Source organism: Schistocerca americana, chromosome 2 (genome assembly GCF_021461395.2).
Source record: "Schistocerca americana isolate TAMUIC-IGC-003095 chromosome 2, iqSchAmer2.1, whole genome shotgun sequence".
NCBI lineage: Eukaryota > Metazoa > Arthropoda > Insecta > Orthoptera > Acrididae > Schistocerca > Schistocerca americana.
Genome location: NC_060120.1, coordinates 340493357 through 340506659, shown reverse-complemented (window position 1 = coordinate 340506659; position 13303 = coordinate 340493357). Strand labels below are relative to the sequence as shown.

At 43.8% G+C, this 13303-nt stretch overlaps 1 protein-coding gene across 3 annotated transcripts in view; it reads right to left on the bottom strand.

Annotated features, from left to right (window-relative positions):
• The window catches only part of LOC124593680 (ATP-binding cassette sub-family C member 4-like), a 473970-nt gene extending 462315 nt beyond the window's left edge, over positions 1 to 11655 (bottom strand). For 2 of the 3 annotated variants that reach the window (XM_047131977.1, XM_047131979.1), the window contains exon 1: positions 11602 to 11655. The gene's annotated coding sequence lies outside the window, so the exon portion shown is untranslated. Of the gene's footprint in view, positions 1 to 11592 lie in introns of all 3 variants that reach the window. The other variant, XM_047131978.1, reaches the window with a different exon arrangement.
• Between the last annotated feature and the right edge of the window lie 1648 nt (positions 11656 to 13303).

Genomic DNA, 13303 nt, shown 5'->3' with positions numbered 1-13303 from the left:
TCACTCCTCCTATACACGAGTACTTGTATTAACCACTAGCGACATCGTTCCTTGCTCGTAAAGGTATACACAGAAGAAACGAAAATAAAAACGGAACAAAATAATAAATTTGGAATCTTCTAAATCTGGACCGCTGAGGTAAATGACAAAAACAGCATTGATGCCTTCAACATGGGCCTCGGTGAAGAATACTGCGAGTGACCCAGAGATGGAAGCAGAACTAATATGCACATGGTCCAAAGACAAAACACCGTAAAACATTTATTTTCATGCATCCATAAAAAGTGTCTTCAATTGCTTAGACGTATGGTCAAGAGGGATGGAGCAAATTAGCAAAAATTCATCACGCAAGGCAAGTCTGACAGCGAAGGCCAAGGTTAAGGAAAACAAGAAGATGGGCGGTAATTGTTGCTTCAACAATGTGATTCAATTCTCTCTCTTTCCTAGCGTTCATTTCGTGGTACACGGTCTCCTATTTTTCATAATTTCACAAATTTGTTATTTTAATGTAATTTTGTGGCCTTATGCACAACCTATCGCCACCGTCAACAGTTAACCTAAGTCAGGGAAGTCGAGAGGGCTATATCTATACAAATCTCGTAAACTTTATTCTGTGTGCTATTGTAGTTAACTGTTTATCGTATTTCCTGAGTCGGAAATAGGGGACCAGTCCAGATTTCGTCTATACGAGCGTGGAAAACCGCTTAAAAACCACGGAGTCTGATCGATGTACCAGATCTATGGTCGGGAATCTGCTGCGCAAATCTCACAAGGTGTTTAGCTATACAAGCACGTAAGACACTTCTAATGGTAGATATTGATAAGAAAGGCAATAGTTCCATCAAATAACTGAAAAGGATCCGAGAGGTATGTCAGCCATGTTACACTATTGCCAATGGTGGAAAAAGGAAGTTATACACAACACGGGATCTGCTTGAGGAAGATGCCAGAACCAATGAAGAAAGATGCACACATGTAGAAGTGCTGTTCTACAGAACAACCAATGTCAGCCAGATTACAGAAGTAGTCTTCCACGCTTCTAAACTAAAAGCTTTCACAGTCATCCCACTTCGACCGACCGCTGTCTATTACCACTATCACTATCTACTGTCACTACCATTTCAAAGCTTCTTTCGTCTAGTGGGACAAATGGAACAATGACTGGCATTAGTGAAGCTGTCCGCCCCCGGTACCTGAGTGGTCAGCGTGACAGACGGTCAATCCTAAGGGCCCGGGTTCGATTCCCGACTGGGTCGGAGATTTTCTCCGCTCAGGGACTGGGTGTTGTGTTGTCCTAATCATCATCATTTCATCTCCATCGACGCGCAGGTCGCCGAAGTGGCGTCAAATCGAAAGACCTGCACCAGGCGAACGGTCTACCCGACGGGAGGCCCTAGCCACACGACATTTCATTTCATTTCATTAGTGAAGCTCAGTTATGAAATTCACTTCCTTGTGAACCAGTAATGATTGCCTCGTTCTGTGTTTTAAATATTAAAAGTATCAGTCACCTTATAGGAATATATCTCATGTTTTCTCCTGGTATAATATGAACACCTGCATTTCAAGCAAAATAATGGTCACCCACTTATCGTTAGTACGTTTCGAGCAGCACGAAGGAGCATCCTTCTACGAGTACTCCGCTGATTTGCACACCCACTAAACTCCTTCGCCAACAAAATATAATACTGTAATTTTACATGGTGCAGTTCGAATAATGTGAAAATTTATGCAGAAAAGTTTTTTGATATCAGTGACTGACTGCTCATGGCGTTGTAGTGTACGGAAAAGTATTGTCTTTAGGTGACTTGGATGGAATATCTATTTGGTTTTATCAATGGCTGCTTGCTATAAATGTGATTAAATGTAAATTAACGTAGATGAACAAGAAAAACGATCAAGCAATGTCTGAATACACTATTAGTGGTGTGATGTTTGTCATATTCACGTCGATTTAATATCCAAGCGAAAAGTTGCAAAGGGACTTGAAATGGATCGAGCACATAACGTCGGTCAGAGGAAAATTTAAGTGTAAATAGGAAAGACAGACTAATGGGGTACTGAGTCGGTGTATTTGTGGCAGTAGACAAGAAACTCCAATCCATAGAGAAAGAGATTGAAGTTGCTGTGAGATTGTTTGGTCAAGACTCAGTGCTAGGTCTGGCCGTAAAATTGTAAAAATTGTAATTGGATTCTTCTATCGACCACCGCACTCACCTCCTGATGTAACTGAAAACTTTGATGGATACCTCAGTTCGCTTGTACGTAAGCTCCCCAATCAATCGGAGGGGACTTTAATCATCCATCAATCAACTGGGATAGTTACAGTTCTGTTAATGGTGGGTGTGACAAGACATACTGTGAAACATTACTAAATGTTTTCTCTGATAACTACCTTGAACAGATAGTTCGGAACCCCTCTCATGATAGAGATATAAATTTACTACCGCAACAGATTACTGTTGAAAAATTTCTCGCAGAATCCAAAGAAATTTTGGTCATGTGTAAAAGCTGTTAGTGGCACCAAAGCTAGTGTGTCTTGGACGAGACAGGAACTGAAACTCAGAGCAGCAAAGCAGAAGCAGACATGGTTAACTCGGTTTTCAGATGTTCCTTTACAACGAAAAACACAGTAGTATTGCTCCAGTTTAAATCTCGTACCATTTAAGAGATGGGTAAAACAGATATTAGAGTCAGTGGTGTTGAGAAAGAGGCGAAATCCTTAAAACTGAACAAATCTCTAGGACCTAATTCCCTATCAGATTCTAAACTGAATCTGCGGCTGAGTTAGCCCTTATTTTAATTATAATCTATCGAAGCTCCCTCGAAAAAAAAACTGTGCAGTGTAGTTGTAGAAGGTCACACCCTTCTACGTGAATGGTAGCAGAATTGATCCGCAAAACTTGCATCCCATATCCTTGACATCCATTTCTTGTAGAATTTTGGGACATACGTTGACGGAAAAACAGCACAACACCAAGAAGTTGTGCGACATTAACGAAAGTAGGTAGGCGTGTTTCTACATCTGAAAGACAATATTATAATTTCGCGCCAGTTGCTTAAGACTGGTGCAAGCAGCACAACTACGAGGATGTAAATTAGGTTTACTTTAAATACACGCTGTAAGGGTCGTGAGTGTTAGTTACCTTGAGAGCTGATGTGGTGAGTTGATGTTAGTAGAGAATGCTTTCAAGACGACGAAGAAGCCATTAACAACACCTCACTGAGTAGGGCTACGAGAACCTGGATGTCCCTTCTGCGATATTACAGAAAGATTTGGCAGCAATGTAGCCACTGTCCATGACTGCTGGCAGTGGTGGTCACGAGAATGTACGGTCGCAAGAAGGCCGGGCTCCGAACGGCCACATGGCACTACCGACAGGGAAGACCATCGCGTTTGGCGAATGGCTCTGGAGCATTGTTCTGCATCTGCAGCGGCAATCTGAGAAGCAGTTGGCACTACAGTGACACAACGAACTGTTACAAATACACTACTGGCCATTAAAACTGCTACACCACGAAGAAGAGGTGCTACAGACGCGAAATTTAACTGACAGGAAGAAGACGCTCTGATATGCAAATGAATAGCTTTTCAGAGTATTTACACATGGCTGGTGCCGGTGGCGACACCTACAACGTGCTGACATGAGGAAAGTTTCCAACCGATTTCTCATACACAAACAGAAGCTGACCGGCGTTGCCTGGTGAAACGTTGTGATGCCTCGTGTAAGGAGGAGAAAGGCATACCATCACGTTTCCGACTTTTTAAAAGTCGGATTGTAGCCTATCGCGATTGCGGTTTATCGTATCGCGACATTGCTGCTCGCGTTGGTCGAGATCCAATGACTGTTAGCAGAATATGGAATCGGTGGGTTCAGGAGGGTAATACGGAACGCCGTGCTGGATCCCAACGGCCTCGTATCACTAGCAGTCGAGATGACAGGCATCTTATCCGCATGGCCGTAACGGATCGTGCAGCTACGTCTCGATCCCTGAGTCAACATATGGGGACGTTTCGAAGACAACAACCATCTGCACGAACAGTTCGACGACGTTTGCAGCAGCATAGACTATCAGCTCGGAGACCGTGGCTGTGGTCACCCTTGACGCTGCATCACTGACAGGAGGAGCCTCTGCGATGGTGTACTCAAGGACGAATCTGGGTGCACGAATGGCAAAATGTCATTTTTTCGGGTGAGTCCAGGTTCTGTTTACAGCATCATGATGGTCGCATCCGTGATTGGCGACATCGCGGTGAACGCACATTGGAAGCATGTTTTCGTCATCTCCATAATGGCGTATCACCTGGCGTGATGATATGGGGTGCCATTGGTTACACGTCTCGGTCACCTTTTGTTCGCATTGACGGCACTTTGAACAGTGGACGTTACATTTCAGATGTGTTACGAACCTTGGCTCTACCCTTCATTCGATCCCTGCGAAATCCTACATTTCAGCAGGACAATGCACGACCGCATGTTGCAGGTCCTGTACGGGCCTTTCTGGATACAGAAAATGTTCGACTGGTGCCCTGGCCAGCACATTCTCCAGATCTCTCACCAATTGAAAACGTCTGGTCAATGGTGGCCGAGCAACTGGCTCGTCACAATCCGCCAGTCACTACTCTTGATAAACTGTGGTATCGTGTTGAAGCTGCATTGGCAGCTGTACCTGTACACGCCATCCAAGCTCTGTTTGACTCAATCCCCAGGCGTATCAAGGCCGATATCACGGCCAGAGGTGGTTGTTCTGGGTACTGATTTCTCAGGATCTATGCAACCAAATTGCGTAAAAATGTAATCACATGTCAGTTCTAGTATAATATATTTGTCCAATGAATACCCGTTTATCCTCTGCATTTCTTCTTGGTGTAGCAATTTTAATGGCCAGTAGTGTAGGTTACTTCAAGGAAAGCTCCGAGCCAGTTTTCCTTTAGCACACATTCCACTGAGCCCAAACCACCGCCATTTGCGACATCAGAGGTGTCGAACGAGAGCTCATTGGAGGGCAGGGTGGCGGTCTGTTGTGTTTTCTGATGAAAGCTGGTTCTGTCTCTGTGCCAGTGATGGCAGTGCGTTGGTTAGGAGGAGGCCAGTCGAGGACCTGCATCCAACCCGTCTGCGTGCTAGACACGTTGGATCTACACCTGGAATTATGGTCTGGGGTGCGATCTCGTATGACATCTACATCGATACCCTACAAATCACATTTAAGTGCCTGGCAGAGGGTTCATCGAACCACCTTCACAATTCTCTATTATTTCAATCTGGTAACAGCGAGCGGAAAGTCTGAACACCTATATCTTTCCGTAAGAGCTCTGATTTCCCTTATTTTATGGTGGTGATCGTTCCGCCCTATGTAGGTCGGTGTCAAATATTTTCGCATTCGGAGAAGAAAGTTGGTGATTGGAATTTCGTGAGAAGATTCCGTCGCAACGAAAAACGCCTTTATTTTAATGATTTCCAGCCCAAATCCTATATCATTTCTGTGACACTCTCTCCCATATTTCGCGATAATACAAAACGTGCTGACTTTCATTGAACTTTTTTGATGTACTCCGTCAGTCCTACCTGGTAAGGATCCCACACCGCGCAGCAGTATTCTAACAGAGGACGGACAAGCGTAGTGTAGGCAGTCTCCTTAGTAGGTCTGTTACATTTTCTAAGTGTGCTGCAAATAAAACGCAGCCTTTGGTTAGTCTTCCCCACGACATTTTCTATGTGTTCTTTCCAATTTAAGTTGTTCGTAATTGTAATACCTAGGTATTTAGTTGAATTTACGACTTTTAGTAGATGAAGATGAAATGGGAGATACGATACTGCGTGAAGAGTTTGACAGAGCACTGAAAGACCTGAGTCGAAACAAGGCCACGGGAGTAGACAACATTCCATTAGAACTTCTGACGGCCTTGGGAAAGCCAGTCCTGACAAAACTCTACCATCTGCTGAGCAAGATGTACGAGACAGGGGAAATACCCTCAGACTCCAAGAAGAATATAATAATTCCAATCCCAAACAAAGCAGGTGTTGACAGATGTAAAAATTACCGAACTATCAGTTTAATAAGTCACAGCTGCAAAATACTAACACGAATTATTTACAGACGAGTGAAAAAACTGGTGGAAGCCGACCTCGGGGAAGATCAGTTTGAATTCCGTAGAAATGTTGGAACACGTGAGGCAATACTGACCTTAAGACTTATCTTAGAAGAAAGATTAAGGAAAGGCAAACCTACGTTTCTAGCATTTGTAGACTTAGAGAAAGCTTTTGATGTTGACTGGAATACTCTATTTCAAATTCTAAAGGTGGCAGGGGTAAAATACAGGGAGCGAAAGGCTATTTACAATTTGTACAGAAAACAGATGGCAGTGATAAGAGTCGGGGGACATGAAAGGGAAGCAGTGGTTGGGAAGGGAGTGAGACAGGGTTGTAGCCTCTCCCCGATGTTATTCATTCCGTATATTGAGCAAGCAGTAAAGGAAACAAAAGAAAAATTTGGATTATGTATTAAAATCCAGGGAGAAGAAATAAAAACTTTGAGGTTCGCCGATGACATTGAAATTCTATCAGAGACAGCAAAGGACTTGGAAGAGCAGTTGAACGGAATGGACAGTGTCTTGAAAGGAGAATATAAGACGAACATCAACAAAAGCAAAACGAGGATAATGGAATGTAGTCGAATTAAGTAGGGTGATGCTGAGGGAATTAGATTAGGAAATGAGACACTTAAAGTAGTAAAGGAGTTTTGCTATTTGGGGAGCAAAATAACTGATGATGGTCGAAGTAGAGAGGATATAAAATGTAGACTGGCAATGGCAAGGAAAGCATTTCTGAAGAAGAGAAATTCATTAACATCGAGTATAGATTTAAGTGTCAGGAAGTCGTTTCTGGAAGTATTTGTATGGAGTGTAGCCATGTATGGAAGTGAAACATGGACAATAAATAGTTTGGACAAGAAGAGAATAGAAGCTTTCGAAATGTGGTGCTACAGAAGAATGTTGAAGATTAGGTGGGTAGATCACATAACTAATGAGGAGGTATTGAATAGGATTGGGGAGAAGAGAAATTTGTGGCACAACTTGACTAGAAGAAAGGATCGGTTGGTAGGACATGTCCTGAGGCATCAAGGGATCACAAATTTAGCATTGGAGGGCAGCGTGGGGGGTAAAAATCGTAGAGGGAGGCCAATAGATGAATACACTAAGCAGATTCAGAAGGATGTAGGTTGCAGTAGGTACTGGGAGATGAAGGAGCTTGCACAGGATAGATTAGTATGGAGAGCTGCATCAAACCAGTCTCAGGACTGAAGACCACAACAACAACAACAGATTAGACTGATTTATCGTGTAACTGATTTATCGTGTGACAACGGCAGCACTCTCGTGGTTATTCCACTAACCGTGACTGTAGCTCCGTACATCAGTCTGGTGATTCCACTTGTTGTGCTGCCATTCATGAACAGCATTCCAGGGGTTTTTTGCCCAACAGGATAACGCTCGCCCATATACCGCTGTTGTAACCCAACATACTCTACAGCGTCTCGACATATTTCCTTATCCTGATCGACCACCAGGTTTGTCTCCAGTGGAGCACATGTCATCAGATTACAACACCAGCGTCATCCATAAACAGTATTAACCATCCCTGTACTGAACGACCAAGTGCAACAGGCATGTTCTCTATCCTACAAACTGATATCTTGCACCTGTACAACACAATGCATACACGTTTGCATCCTTGCCTTCAACATTCTGGCAGCTACACCCGTCGTTAATGCACCAGTAGTTCAAAATGGTTCAAATGGCTCTGAGCACTATGGGACTTAACTTCTGAGGTCAATAGTCCCCTAGAACTTAGAACTACATAAACCTAACCAACAGAAGGACATCACACACATCCATGCCTGAGGCAGGATTCGAACCTGCGACCGTAGCAGTCGCGCGGTTCCAGACTGTAGCGCCTAGAACCGCTCGGCCACTCCGGCCGGCGTACCAGTAGTTCACATTTGCAATGACTCATCTCGCGCTAACACTAACCGATGATCTCACAGTGTTAATCACTTTAATACACAGAGAGGTCCAGAAAAATGTAGACATTCTTTGATAGTATTAATGAAACAAAATGAAACACCGTTATAATTCTTGTATGGGGGGAAGGTTCAAAGTGGCCTCTATTAGCAGCCTAATAACGTCGATGATGCTGAACTGTTGACCGAACTACGTCTGTGAGTGTTGTCAGTATGGTAGCTGCACAGAACGCCTCGATGGTATCTCGTAGATCGTTCAGCGTAACTTGTATCTATTGACAAACTTCGTTTTTCAAGATCCTCGCAGGTAGACGTCAAGAGTGGTAAGATCTGGAGATTGTGGTGGGTACTCAACAGCTGCTATTACACCTATCCATCATGCAGGTAGCTTTTCACCCAAGTGGGTTCTGACATCTCTGCGGTAGTGAGACGGAGCACCATCTTTTTGTAGGTAAATTCTTTCCGAGACGCCTCTCCGATGGCACGTAAAATCAGTGTTTTCAGCGTATGAAGAGACACCTCACCAGTTACCGTTCCTTCAAAGAAGAATGGCCGATTCAAACAGCATGATGACAAACCACACCAAACGTTAACAACCGGTAGAGTAACATATTTGTCCATGTGAACGTGAGGATTTTCAGGGGCCCAGGACACGCAGTTATGGTGGTTTCAAGAACGGCTCAGTTTGAATTGCGCCTCTTCAGACCAGATGACCATCCCTGCAAACCGTTTATCCTCGCAAAGGATGCCTTCAAACCACTCGCAGTACTCCAGCCTTCGATCCGGGTCATCCTCGTTCACAGCGTACAGTGATCTTGGAACGTACATTTCTCACTTTGCTGCCTTCACAATTCATCGTTCGCTTGATCGGCTTACCCCGTGCCCCCTGCTTCAAAGATGTTTGAGGTAACCTAGTAAAACCTTGCAACACAACAGCGCTGGAAGCTGGAGTTGTTGATGTTTTTGGTTGACCAGACCTTCCTTACGCACATCTTAAACAGTACCGTCGACTTCAAATTTATTCAGAACACTATAAATTATTCTACGAGTCGGTGGATGAGTTCAGTACACATTACGCCATTGCCGTTGTACCTCCATCATGCTTTCGTACATCCAGCACCACTTCATTACGGCCTTTCGTTGCTTAAACGATGTTCTTACTTTATTCATCTTGCACTGTCATCTGCAGGAAAACGCATGCCAAGATCTGTTAAGAAAACTATGGACTACGCTACTATGCAAAATTGGAACGATATGTCATTTTGTTTGTTGACTATCAAAAAATGTCTACATTTTTCAGGATCATTGTTGCACTGTCATCTGCAGGAAAACGCATGCCAAGATCTGTTAAGAAAACTATGGACTACGCTACTATGCAAAATTGGAGCGATATGTCATTTTGTTTGTTGATGACTATCAAAAAATGTCTACATTTTTCTGGATCCCTCTTTATTACCAGACAGAATTCACAGAACTTCACTATTCTACATTAATTATTTTTTGATGTTCCGATGTTTTCGGTCAGCGTATTAAGAGCTCAAACTAAATCATTCTAATAAGGTATTTCGAGAAGAATGACCCTCTCGATGCCAACCAGCATGGTTCTGAAAGCACTGATCATGTGTAAGGCAATTTGCACTTTTCTCACACGACAAACTGAAAGGCATGGACCAATGTGGTCAGGTATGTGCAGTATTTCTCAATTTCTGAAACGCATTTGACTACCTCGTCTATGCTTCTTATCAAAAACATGACGCTTGAAGGTCTCAAGGGTCTCAAGCGAAAATTGTGACTGGATTGGCCTGTTTTTATTTATTTATTTTTATTTTAAGGGAGAACGCACCATGTTATTTTGGATGGAGAGTCGTCGACAGATGTAGAAGTATATTTGCGGAGATACTCAGAATAGTAAGTTAAAATCCTTGTTGCTTATGTTGTACTTAGCGATCCTGTAGACAATATTTTACGCGGATGATGCGGTTATCTAAAATGAAGTACTGTACTGTCTCAAGGAAGCTGCAAAAATATTCAGTCAGGTATTGTCAAGATTTCAGAGTGATGTAAAGATTGGCAGCTTGCTTTAAATGTTCAGAAATGTGAAACTCTATACTTCACAAAACAAAAAAAAACGTAGTATTCTATGACTATAACACTGTATCAGTGGCTCACAGTTGGAGTCGGTCAATTCATACAAATAAATGGTGCTACACTTTGTAGTAATATGAAATGCAATGATCAAATAGGCTCACTTGTGGGTAAAGCAGATGGTACTTTTTGGTTTACTGGTGGAGTACTGGGAAAGTGCAACTAGTCTACAGAGAAGATTGCTTACATTTGTACGAACCATTCCAGAATATTGCTCAAATGTTTGGGACCCGTACCAAATACAACTAACAGAGGATACTGAAGGCGTGCAGAAAAACGCACTGCGAATTGTCACGCCTTTGTTTGGCCTGTGAGAGAATGTCTCAGACATGCTGAAGAAACTGAACTGGTAGACTCTTGAAGATGGACGTAAACTATCCCAAAAAAGCCTACACACAAAGTTTCAAGAGCAAGCTTTATATAATGTACCACAACACCCCAGGTATCGGCCCGGTACAGATCGTGAAGATAAGATTAGATTAATTGCAGCTCGCACATGGGCATTTGAAGTCCTCACCGCTCTCCATACGTGAATGGAATGGCTAGAAGCCCTGATAACTGGTGCAATAAGATGTACCTTCTGCCCTTGCACTTAACATTGTTTAGTTGAGTCTAGCTGTATATGCTGAAGGCGAATGGCCGACTTCGGTTTATTGTGAGAATTCTAGGGCAGCGTAACTTGTCTATTAAGTCCCCCTCTTGACTACAGCTTGAGTGTTTGGGATTCCCACCTGGTGGTATTGCAGGAAAACATCAAAGTAATTCAGAAGCGTGTTGCTAGATTTGTAAGCAGTAGGAATGATCAACACGCGAGTATTAGGGAAACACTCGGCGAACTCGTGTGGGAATTCCTGAAGGGAAGCAGACGTCCTTTTCGCGAAATGCTAAGCGAACGATTAGAGAAAAGGCATTTATGACAGATGCAGAACGATCCTACTGCCACAAACGTATAGCCTGCGCAGGGACCGTGTAGACAAGGAAATCGGGTCTCGCACAAATGCATTCAAACAGTCCTTTACCTCTCGGTCGAATTGCGAGTGGAACAGGAAAAAAATTGACTAGCAGTGGCACATGGTACCCCCGCCATGCATCAAATGGTAGCTTACCGAGTATGTATGTAGATGTACCTAGCCTCCGAAGTCAAAAGAAATCCGCTATAAATCACACCGATATAACTTTCAGGAAACTCCAATGCAACCTTGAAATAAATGTATTATAGTAGACAGAAACATATCAATTCCTAATTTCAGCAGTTATTGTCGTGAGTGCGGTATGTTGTTTAGCATCCGCGATCATCGCGGAATTACTTTTTCAGCAAGTATAAAAACCTCGAACTGATCTTTCGCTCTAAATTCAATACGCAGAGTTCTGCACGGCATAAGAAATAAAAGATACGCATTGTCATATTATGCTTTTACTTACGGTACTTACCTCCGTAACGGACAGATCGACTTGCACCAAACGCTCACACCTACTGCGACGCCAAAGCCGCTACTCAGCTGTGGACCGACGCGCTGCACGTTTGTGACATGGGCAACGAACTTGCTAGTGCGCATGCGCAAGGTCGGTTCTGCCAACTTGTAAGCATCGCGCGAATCGAGAAGTGCCACGTCCAATGGCTGCTGACGCCAAAATAAAACGTAATGTGCGTAAACACGCAAAATTATTCAATATCGTTCGATTTCCTTATCAGTGAACAGTCGCTGTACTTGTCGAAAACATAAAATATCTAGAAGTATCTCTTCGGACGGAATAAATCAGGGACACACAGACCGCGTACCGCACGCGGTCGGCCGTGGAAAGGGAAAGGAAATGACTAGCAGCGGCACAAGGTAGCCTCCGCCATGCATCGTACGGTGGATTGCGGTGTATGGAGATGCTTCAACCTCTGAAGAAAGTGGCGGTCCGCCCGTCACCGTTCATTGAAGTGGCGGTCCGCCCGTCACCGTTCATTCTTGTAAAATTGTTTTACTCATGTTTCATTCCCTCCCGGAAAGAAGAGGTCGGGCTCTTATGGGAAATGGTTCTTTTGAACCACGCCAGTGTAGCGGGTGTTGGAGCAGTGGGATCCGAATCCGGAATAATAACTTGTTTCACGGCACTTCATTTTTGAACTTGCGCACTTGCACAACAGTGCAGCCACAACAAGAGCTGCACGTGGGCCAGCAGGGAACGACATTATTTAGTTGTTAGTGTTTTATGTACCCTACATTATATACAATACCTTGCGTCACAGAGCTTCATCGCCCTACTCACTAGTGTTTCGAATTTTTTGCGAAAAAGATAAGCAACTGTCATATGTATTTGTGACTCTTCAAGTTTTCCCGGCGGATATGTTGTAAACAGTTTTCGCGGGGCCGGCCGAAGTGGCCGTGCGGTTAAAGGCGCTGCAGCCTGGAACCGCAAGACCGCTACGGTCGCAGGTTCGAATCCTGCCTCGGGTATGGATGTTTGTGATGTCCTTAGGTTAGTTAGGTTTAACTAGTTCTAAGTTCTAGGGGACTAATGACCTCAGCAGTTGAGTCCCATAGTGCTCAGAGCCATTTGAACCAAAGTTTTCGCGGGTTTGCCGCCGGATGACGTTGTACAAATTCCACAATATTTCCTCCGAGCAACTGTCCGACATCTTCAGGTATATGAACCTTGCCGGTGGCTAGGTACTACTAACGGTGTATGTATTTCTTTGAAGCTGTAAGTTTTTACCTCACGGTCATCGCTCACTAATTCTGTACAAAGTTTTTACACAATAATCGTTTGTTAGAGTACGTGTATTTTTGGCTTTCTCTTCATAAGCGTTTTAGTGAAGATTCACTGCCCCACTTGCAGAAGATTTAAAATTAAATGGGAAGTTGCGACCGTATGGGTTGTATGGGAATGTGCGTGTGATGTGGATGATGAAATAAAATACAATCTCTCTCGTCAACTCGCCGGAAACCAAAGTTCTAAACGGTTCACAAGTTCAGCACCAGGTAGGAGTCCCCATGCGCCGCCGCCGCGACGTCTTTTCTCGGTCTGTGCGGCTCCCCACGTCGGAGGTTCAAGTCCTGCCTCGGGCATGGGTGTGTGTGTTGTCTATAGCCTAATTTAGTTTAAGTTAGATTACGCAGCGTGTAGGCTTAGGGACCATGACCTT